The following is a 10,699-nucleotide window of genomic DNA, read 5'->3' as shown; positions in this document are numbered from 1 at the left end:
CCTCTCATTAGTTTCCACGTTATTATTTCAAAGCAGTGGAGTGTAATGGTGTTCACTTTAGGTCTTAGGCTGCTGGAAATTTGACAATGTCATCTTCACTTCTATCTAAATTTTTTGAGATATGTACTTACTAATTCCATGTATGATGTTAGTGAAAAATTCATCTTATGCTACCAGTATTCACATCACATTAGGAAGTTGGTGCTCTTTTTATGTTTTATTGCTGTATATTTATAATCTCCATAAGTAACCACTTGCTATGTTGCTCCTTTAAAACATTTTGATCAGGTCTTTATTCAAAATAAGCTATCCAAAATAATTTGACTTTTATAGAGTAAACACATGTAAGTTTTTAGGCAGCAGGCTTCTTGTCTTCTGTGGTGGGTTTCTTTTCTGCAGGCTTCTTGTCAGCTGCTGGTTTTTTGGTAACTGCAGCCTATTTTTCCACCAAAGGTTTCTTCTGCTTCTTCACACCAAGAACCTTCTTTCCTTTCTTCCCTACCACAGGCTTCTTGCCTGGAACCCCCTTCTCATCTGATTTGGCTTCTAAGGCTGCTCTGCCTTATCCATCTTGAGTTTGTGATTCTTGGCCTGGCAAAGAATGGTGTTCTGGTGCATGGTCTTTTCATATGGGTTTAGCTTTAACATGATTCTCAGGTTCTTCAGTGAATTCTTCGTCAGGACCCTGCAATGAGTCTTCTTTCATGATGTTTGGAGGGCTCTTTGGATCTCTGGACTTTTCAAGATTCTGCTACAGTCTGTATTAAACATTTTGTGCATGGGAAAGTTGTAGTCACTCTTGAGGGAGGCAGCCTTACGCCAAGTGCCATACAGATCATCTAACTTGCGGAAAGCACTTTCAGTCCAAATGCAGAAACGTCCCACATGCCCACCAGGAGCAAGTTTCAAAATGTTCAGTTTGCTTACATTAAGTCAGGTAATTCCAGGGATGTTTCTGAAGGCCTTGATGATACTGTTGTCTTCATTGTAGATGATGCTGGGTCCCCTGCGCTGGATACGATGACGGTTTCTTATTTAGCCCTTGCCAACTCTCATTTGCTGAGAGGTATAGACCTTTTTGATATCATTCCAGGCTTTAAGTTTCTTAAGAAGCAAAACAGCCTCCTTGGTCTTCTTGTAGCCTTCAACTTTATCTTCAGCCACCAAAGGAAGTTCAGGAACTTCCTCAATACGATGACCTTTTGACATGACCAGTGCTGGTAAGGCTGAGGCAGCCAGGGCAGAGCAGATGGCATATTGCTTCTGTGTTGTGTTCACTCTGCGATGCCAATGGCGCCGGGTTTTGGTTGGTGCAAACACGCGGCCCCCACGATACATATTTCCAAAAGCACCCTGGCCACAATGGTGAGTCCCACCATCTCGAGCTCCAGGAATTCGAGCCACGATCTGCCAGTACCCCAAGACTCAGCACGGGTTTGATGACCTGCTAATTCACTGAGAGCATATGGCTGCCTGTTGTTTTTGCGCAAGTTGGTGTGAACAAAGTTCACAATATCAGGTTGAATGGGAGCCTTGAACACAGCAGGCAAAGTAATATTTTTGTCAGATGATTCCCCCTTTTCGGAGTACACATATATCAATGGACGAGCACAGGCCATCGAGGGGAGAAGAGAGCACCATGCTCCTCAAAACATTTTTAACAAAGTTATACATATACTGATTTCAAAGAGACAAATAGTTCTTATAAAATTTGTTGTAGAAACCATCAGTCTACTTGCCCATACTCTTACTTTTGGAGGATTATTTTGGGATGTATTTCTGTGTCTCTAAATAACATGCTTTATTGCCACTTCTTGGTTTGTTGATTTTAGGCATGGCCTATTGACTTTCAACTGCAGAATTTTCAGATTGAGCTGAATTTCACCACTCCCACTCTCCACTGCACAGGTGCCACTTCCGAGCCCACATCCTCTTGATAGAGCTCAAAACAGTTGACAGTGAGCTATGTAGTGAATCTTGATAATTTTGCTTTCCTTGCATAGTTTTATATTTTCCCCAAAGGTCATACAATTATCCTTTCAAGATGTTGAAATACATCAAGTGTTCTGTCAGTTTTGTCTTGTGAAGAAATCTCTTCCTGAAGAACTTTCTACCCTACTCCAGTCTGGATTGTTTTCCTTCTTTGCTGAGGCACAGCTGTTATTATAGAAACTTCCTTCACCGTCACCTGGGAATTCTTTTGGTCTCTAGTGAGTGTACAATTTTTCATTAATATATCTTCCTCTTTCTTGGCTTACATCTTCATTTTAGTGAAGTTCATCCTCCTGTAGATTCCTGAGAAAGAGGAGGAGGGGAAGGTAAACTTCAAACATCCTGCATGTCCAAAATGGTCTTTACCTTCACTTTTAATTTTTAGTCTGACTGGATATACTGTACAGATCTTCCTCAACTTAATGATGGTTATGACTTGATAAATCCATTGGAAGTTGAAAATACTGTAATTGAAAAGCATTTAAGGCGTGCCTGGGTGGCTCAGTCGGTTAAGCATCTGCCTTCAGCTCAGGTCATGATCTCAGGATCCTGGGATTGAGCCCTGAGTCCAGCTCCCTGATCAGAGGGGAGTCTGCTTCTCCCTCTTGCGCACTCTCTCTCTCTTTCTCTGTCTTTCAAATAAATAAATAATCTAAAAAAAAAAAAAAAAAGAAGAAAGAGCATTTAATACACCTAACCTACTAAACATCATAGCTTACCCTAGCCTGCCTTAAACATGCTCATAACATGTTAGCCCACAGTTGTACATAACACAAAGCCTATTTTATGATAAAGTGTTGCATACTTCATGTAATTTATTGAATAGTGTACTGGAAATGAAAAGCAGAATGGTTGTATGGGTGCAGAATGGTTGTATGGGTACAGAATGGTTGTAAGCATATGGTTGTTTAGCTTCCTGATGGGGTGGATGACTGGAAACTTTGGCTCACCACTGCTGTTCAGCATCATGAGAGAGCATCGGAGCACTTCCTGCTAGTCTGGGAAAAGATCAACATTCAAAATTTGAAGTACAGTTTCTATTTAATATGTATTGCTTCCATACCACCTTGAGGTTGAGAAGTCATTCAGTCAGGGACCATAAATATACCTCCGTCCTTCAGTATTTTAAAGTTATTGCTATATATCTTTAAGGTTACTATGATAATATTGTTTGAATGTGACCTGCTTTTTACTGTGCTCTTGGTCACCAGGTTCCTGAAATTTCATAATATGTTTTAGTATAGTATATTTTAATTCATTGTTCTGAGTTTTTTCTTAAAGATTTTATTTATGGTATTTGAGAGAGGGAGAGCAGGGGGAGGGGCAAAGGGAGAGGGAAAGAATCTCAAGCAGACTTCATGCTGAGCACAGAACCCAGTGTGGGGCTTGATATCATGATCCTGAATTCATGACATGAGCCAAAACCAAGAGTTGGACACTTAACCAACTGAGCCACCCAGGCTCCCCTGTTCTGAGGTTTTTCAATCTGAAAGAGCATGTCCTTCAATTCTGGGGACATTATCTTGAAAAATCTTTAATGATTTTCTCTCTTCATTTTCTATGTTCCTTTTCTGTAATTTCTATTATTCAGATATTAAACTTACTGAACTAGTGATTTTCATCACTTCTTTCCAAATCTTTCTTCTCTTAATCTGTTTGCTCTTCTTTTTGAGAGATTTACTCAATTTTATCTTTCAAGCATCTGCCTTCAGCTCAGGTCATGATCTCAGAGTCCTGGGATTGAGCTCCACTTCGGGCTCCCTGCTTAGCGGGGAGTCTGCTTCTCCCTCTGCCTCTGCCTCTCTCCTCTGCTAGTGCTCTCTCTCACTCTTGCTCTCTCTCTCTCAAATAAATAAATAAAATCTTAAAAAAAAAAAAAAAGAGTCGCTTAACCGACTGAACCACGCTGGTGCCCGGGTTTTTTTGTTTTTTTGTTTTTAATTGAAATGTAATTAACATACACTGTTATATTAGTTTCTTATGTACAATATAATGATTCAACATTTTTATACATTATTCAGTGCTCATCGAAATAAGTGTACTCTTAATCCTCTTTACCTCTTTCACCCATCCCCTCACCCACCTCCTCTCTGACAACCAGCTCTTTATTCTCCATACTTAAGAGTCTAGGTTTTTTTTTGGCTTTTTTTTCCCTGTTCATTTGTTTTGCTTCTTAAATTCCACATATGAATGAAATCATATTGTATTTGTCTTTCTCTGACTGACTTATTTTACTTAGCATTGTACCCGCTAGGTCCATCCATGTTGTTGCAACCGGCAAGATCTCTTTTTTTTTTTTTTTTTTTTGTGGCTGAGTAATATTCCATTGTGTATAAATACCACACCTTCATTGTCCATTCATTCATGGACGAATGCTTGGGTTGTTCCCATATCTTGGCTATTGTAAATAATGCTGCATTAAATATAACAGTGCATATCTCTTTTCAAATTAGTGTTTTCATTTTTGGGGGGAGTAAATACACAGTGGTAGAATTACTGAATCATATGGTAATTCTATTTTCAATTATTTTAAGGAACCTCCATACTGTTTTCCACAGTGACTGCTCCAATTTGCATTCCCACCAACAGTGCATGAGGATTCTTTTTTCTCCACATCCTTGCCAACACTTATTATTTGTCTTTTTGATTCTAGCCACTCTGACAGGTATAAGGTGATACCTTATTGTGGTTTTGACATGCATTTCCCTGGTGATTAGTGATGTTAACACCTTTCTATGTGTCGGCTGTCTGTATGTCTTCTTTGGAAAAATGTCTATTTTTGTCCTCTGCCCATTTTTAATTGGATTATTTGTGCTTTTTGGTCTGAGGATGGAGTTAGGGCTTGTGTACCATAAGTTTTACTGTAGGGCGATAGGGCTGGGTTTTTTTTGGATCATCCTCTGATTTTCATATCTTCCGGATTTTTCCTCTTAACTAGTCAGATTCTATGAAGAAGACTCTTCAGACCTTCTATATAGAGGTAGAAGGTCTAGCAACTGCTGTTCTGTTGAACAAATAAGATTTATTGTTGGCACTCTCCCCTACTGCTTTTGGATTCCACTTACCAGGTAGTTTGGTGTCATTATCACTAGCCCATCTCTTCCAAAATTTTGCTGCTATTACTTCCATCTTCTGTTCTTATTCCTTGAAGTCTCTGTTTTATTATTTAAGTGGAGTGTGGGGAGAAAGCAAAGGTAGATTTGTGTGTTAGTTCTCTAACCTAATACCTAGGAGTGTCAACATTTATTTATCCATTGTCCTCTTGTTATAGTGTGCATATTTCTGTATGATACCTGAATTTTTTTAAAAGCAAGAAAAAAGGATAAAACAAATGACTACCTTGATTAGAGTTCTACATGTGTCTAAACTCTTCATTATATAATAGATTCTTTTTGCTTACTGCTATGTTATGAAAATGTGAAGTGTTATTAATCTAATTCTTGGAAACTCATTTCCAAGTTCTTGAAGTACACCCCAATATCTCCTTTTAAGCATCCCCAATGGCAACTTACCCTACTTCATTATTCATCTTAGAGCTGACGTTCCTAAAATACGTGTCTATGTGCTCAGTGGCTTCTCATTATTTCTAGTCAGGCAAATTGCTTTCCTCCTGGAAGAAATCCAGGGAGTAGAGCCTCAAGGTGTCCTCTAGATATGGCTGTGCCAAAAATGTTTCACTTTGAGGTATTAGCTGTTCTGAAACAGTAGGAACTTGGTTATATTAGAAAATGACAAGAGTTTAATTGATTTTTAAAAAGCGCTTTTAAAGTGTGTTTTCACTAACAACCTGAGAGGTCTGATCATTCTCTTTGCATTCCATGTATGGAAGTGATATGTGAAGGTTTTAGATGAATGACACATGTCATCTGTGCAGTGAGGTGTATATTGTGCTGAGCCGTCTCAGGGTTGATCAGGTGTTAGGAAACTTCTTAGACATGTTCTATATTCAAGGGAAAAAATATTTCTGGGGAGTTAATCTTAAGTCATGCTGATCCTCTGGTGGTTTGGTTTGATCTGAGATAATGTATAAAAAAGATAATTTTAAGCAGAAAGCACCACATAATCATTATTTTCTTATATTTCTTATTTTCCATGCTGAACTTTGAACCATGTTCTCTCTTTTATCCACATCACTTCAAAAAGCTTTATTTGGAAAAGGGAACGAGAAACTATTTTATTTAGTTTTAGAGTTCAATCAATTCTCTAAAAGTCCATTTTTAAGATACTGTGGTGGTCCAGACTCCTGTTGGCATTTACATAAATGTGGACATGGATGAGTTAGAAAAGGCAGGAAATGAGCGTCTGGGCTTTCAGACCTCCCCTCATCTGAAATGTGAATTTTTGGATGAAATAAGTTTAGCAGGCAAATTTTTATATACAAGCATAAAATAATGAATCAAGAGGAATTGTAAGCATTTAGGATTTTGTTAACTTCATCTGGGCGGCAGCCGCTTGGATAAACAATCACCACCAGTGGGTGTCCTGAAGGGATGAAATGATTTCAACATCCTGTAAATCAAAAAAGCACACCTACCCCATATTCTGATTAAATGTTGGCAGTGCAAAAACAGTATTTCACCTTCACAGAATCTAGTATCTGTGATTCAATGAAACATGTGTTTCAAAGCAAAAGTCCTTCATCATAAAATACTTGTTTATAATTCATGAGATGATAAAATGGTACTGGAAACAATAAATGGGCAAGCAAATACCCTGGCAAAAAATTACAGATGAATGAAGAAGATGCAAAAATAATCTTTCTTAGGCTTATGACTCTGTATGAATGATTTGCTCTTCAACAAATTTGCTGTGTTATGATAGACTAAAGAGGCTTTCTGCGGTGTCAGTTTATTGAGGTGTAATTTGCATAAGTTGAAATTCATTAAAGTGTACACTTCAGTGATTTTTAACATATATGTACAGTTGGGTAGCCACAATCATTGTATAGAGTATTTCCATAGTCCCAAAGACTTCTTTCACGACCCCTTTCAATCAATCTTCTCCTTTAACCTCTGGCCATCACCTGTCTGGTTTCTATATCTACAGTCTAGCCTTTTTAAGAATTTCTTAAGAATAGGACTATAAGTATGAAGTCTTTTGTTTCTGGCTTCTTTCAGGTTACATAATGCTTTTGAGATCCGTCTGTGCTCTTGCATGTATCAGTAGTTTCTTTTTATTGCTGAATAGTATCCCTTTGTATGGATATACCACTATTCATTTATCCACTCACAAGTTTTGATAGACAGTTGAGTTCTTGCCAGTTTTTGGTGCTTACAAATCAACCTGCTATGAAGTAGTCTTTGTGTGGACATATGTTTTCATTTCTCCTGGGTAAATTTCTAGAAGTGGAATTGCTGGGTCATATGGTAAGTGTATACTTATTGCAACAATACTTACTGTAACAACAACAACAACAAAAACTAAAACAAACTGTTTTCCAAAATGGTTAAAAGTAAAAATGTCTATTTTGCTTTCCCACTGGCAGTATATGAAAATTCCAGTTGCTTCTTAGCCTCACCAAAACTTGATATTTGTTAGTCTTTTGATATAACCATTCTAATGAAGGTCTGGTGGTATTTAAGTTTTAATTTTAATCTTCCAGTTATTAATAACATAGGGTATCCTTCTTGTGCTTACTCGTCATCTAAATCTTCTCTTTAAGTGAAGTGTCGGTTCAAATATTTTACCCGTTATTTCTTGACAATTTTTAAATCTTCTTATTGTTGGCTTTAAGAACTCTTTATATGTTCTAGTTATAAATATTTTATAAGATACATATTTATATTTTCTCCTGGTTTATAGCTTGTCTTTTCATTTTTTTACCAGTGTCTTCTGAATAACAAAATATTTTAATTTTGATAAAGTTTACTTTGTCAAGTGTTTTCTTATGGAGTTTTTGCTATTTTGCCCTAATTAAGAAATCTTTGTCTAACCCGATGTCACTACCATGCTTTTTTTCCTAGAATTTTTTTTCAAAGTTTCCTTATTTAAGTAATCACTACACCCAATGTGGGGCTCAGACTCACAACCCCAAGATCAAGAGTCATGTGCTTTTCCGACTGAGCCAGCCAGGCACCCCTTTCCTAGAATTTTTATAGTTTTAGATTTTACATTTAGGTCATGACCATTTTGAGATAATTTTTTGCATATAGTATGAGGTTCATATTTTTTTTGGTCATGTGAACATCCCAATTTAGTGGGGGAAAGGATAATCTTTTTTTTAAAAAGATTTTATTTATTTATTTATTTGAGAGAGAGAGAGAGAGAGAGAAACAGCATGAGAGGGGAGAGGGTCAGAGGGAGAAGCAGGCTCCCCTCTGAGCTGGGAGCCCGATGTGGGACTCGATCCCAGGACTTCGGGACCATGACCTGAGCCGAAGGCAGTCGCTTAACCAACTGAGCCACCCAGGCGCCCGAAATGATAATCTTTTAAATGAATAAATAGTTCGTAAGTGTTTGGAGGATCAGAATGATGAATTCCAGTGGCAAGGCACATTCACCCATGAAAGAACAAATGAAGCGTGAAGCAATGTGTCAGAGCACCGAGCTAGAGTCATACCCATATATGTAAGTCTGGATTTATATCTCTTCTGATGATTTAAGTTATATTTTCTTTAATGTGTGCATCTGCTTGCTCCTTGATTAGAATATGGTTTGAAGATATGACTTAACTGCCTATACTTCAATTTCCATCAGTAATGGGGATCAAAATATTACCTGCCTCGTAGAGTTCTTAAAGGGACTAAACGTGTAATGCACAGAATATTAGATATTATTAGACAAATGTTAGACATTATTATGAGCCCCTGTTCCTTCACAGCGACTGTCCTAAGCAGCTATTTTATTTTATTTTTTATTTTTTATTTTTTTTAAAGATTTTATTTATTTATTTGAGAGAGAGAGACAGAGAGAGAGCACATGAGAGGGGGGAGGGTTGGGAGGGTCAGAGGGAGAAGCAGACTCCCTGCCGAGCAGGGAGCCGGATGCGGGACTCGATCCAGGGACTCCAGGATCATGACCTGAGCTGAAGGCAGTCGCTTAACCAAATGAGCCACCCAGGCGCCCAAGCAGCTAACTATTTTAGACAGGAACAAGTTTGCATAGGATCATTCACTGTTGTGTTCTTGCCTCACCTGTTGTCCCTGAGCAAAAAGAATGATAGGACAAATATCTAGTTACTTTCCTGTGATTAACAATTCTGGAAACGGTTCCTTCAACTCAACAGTTTACAGAGACATCAGAAATGATTAATTGATTAACTCACATCATAAAATTAATTATATACAGTTTACTAAGCAGATCACTTAAGCATAAACACAATTAAAAATAATAACCAGATAAATTTATGCGGGCCCCCCCCAATATTTATTAACTATTTTTTTCAGGGATTTTGAAAAAACATTCTGTCACCACTGCTCCAGATATCGTCCTTCTAATTTTCATCCATGTGTTTTCTCGCTGTCCTTGTTGACTGTTGTCCATTGTTCCACTTGCTGGGCCCAAACCTGCTGATCTAATCTGCTTCACATCAACCTTGTCACTCCCTTCATTTAAGACTGATACACTGATTACAAGGACTTCTAATTCCCTGTCTGTATTTCTAGGAGTCTAACAATTCTCTTTCACTCGTTCTTACAGATAATTAGGCAAATTCCCCCCATTTTTGCAAACATGTTGCTGTAGCCAACTACGATGAGATGTCTCCTTTAATATTGCTGTAGTGTGAGGGGCTTTACGGAACCTCCTAGGCAGGACCAGCTGCATAATTTGTGGGGCTCAGCATAAAATGTTCAAAAGTTATTAAAACTTTCAAGATTGTGACAGCGGAGAATTAAACCAAGAGGAGCCTTCTAAACATGGGCCCTGTGTGGCTGTACTTAGTTGCACAGCATGAAGTTAACCCTGCTACTGGGTTTGGTGGGAGGGAAAGAATACCCACATGGGTGCTCCTTGGAGGCGTCTCACGTCTGGCTTAGAAAACACTTTACTCAACTCGGTCATTACTTTTTCTGCTTTATTATTATTATTATTTTAAGAGTTTATTCATTTATTTGACAGAGAGAGACACAGCGAGAGAGGAACACAAGCAGGGGGAGTGGGAGAGGGAGAAGCGGACTTCCCGCCGAGCAGGGAGCCTGATGCGGGGCTCCATCCCAGGACCCTGGGATCACGACCTGAGCTGAAGGCAGACGCTTAATGACTGAGCCACCCGGGCGCCCCACTGCTTTATTATTTCATGTCCACCTTCTGCCACCTTCCCAACTTCAATGGTAGCACAGTGGTTAAGATATCCACTAGCTGAAATGATTCTTGTAGTTTTACCATTTTATACACATTTATGTTTCCTGATTACAAAAGCAGATAAGATAAGCCTTGTCCTGCTGCTGACAAATATTTGCTGAACGGCACTCTGGGCATAGTTTTGTGCTTAGCAGTATAGAAAGAGAGCTGCAGGGGCGACAGTCCTGATAGGGCCATGGTTACTTGTGCACCAAGTTCAATCTGCTGCCTGACCTGAACTGCTTATTCTCTCCGTACCATTCCTCAATTTTTTTGTCCATAAAAATGGAGATAGTAAGATAGGGTTTTTATTGTTACAGTGAGAATGAAATATATTTAGGACATTGGGAATAGTGCTTGATACATAATAAATGCTGAAAAATATGTTATTTCCCCTGGTTCTATATCTAGATCAGGAGAAACACAT

General features: G+C 38.4%; 1 pseudogene; it reads right to left on the bottom strand.

The window, feature by feature from the left end:
* Nucleotides 1-352: 352 nt before the first annotated feature.
* On the bottom strand, nucleotides 353-1,690 carry LOC118000661 (annotated as a pseudogene).
* Between the last annotated feature and the right edge of the window lie 9,009 nt (nucleotides 1,691-10,699).

This window comes from Mirounga leonina, unplaced genomic scaffold, assembly GCF_011800145.1.
Source record: "Mirounga leonina isolate KUSES-001 unplaced genomic scaffold, KU_Mleo_1.0 Mir_115, whole genome shotgun sequence".
NCBI lineage: Eukaryota > Metazoa > Chordata > Mammalia > Carnivora > Phocidae > Mirounga > Mirounga leonina.
Note: the sequence above shows the minus strand (reverse complement) of the source record. Positions and strands in the feature narration are given on the sequence as shown.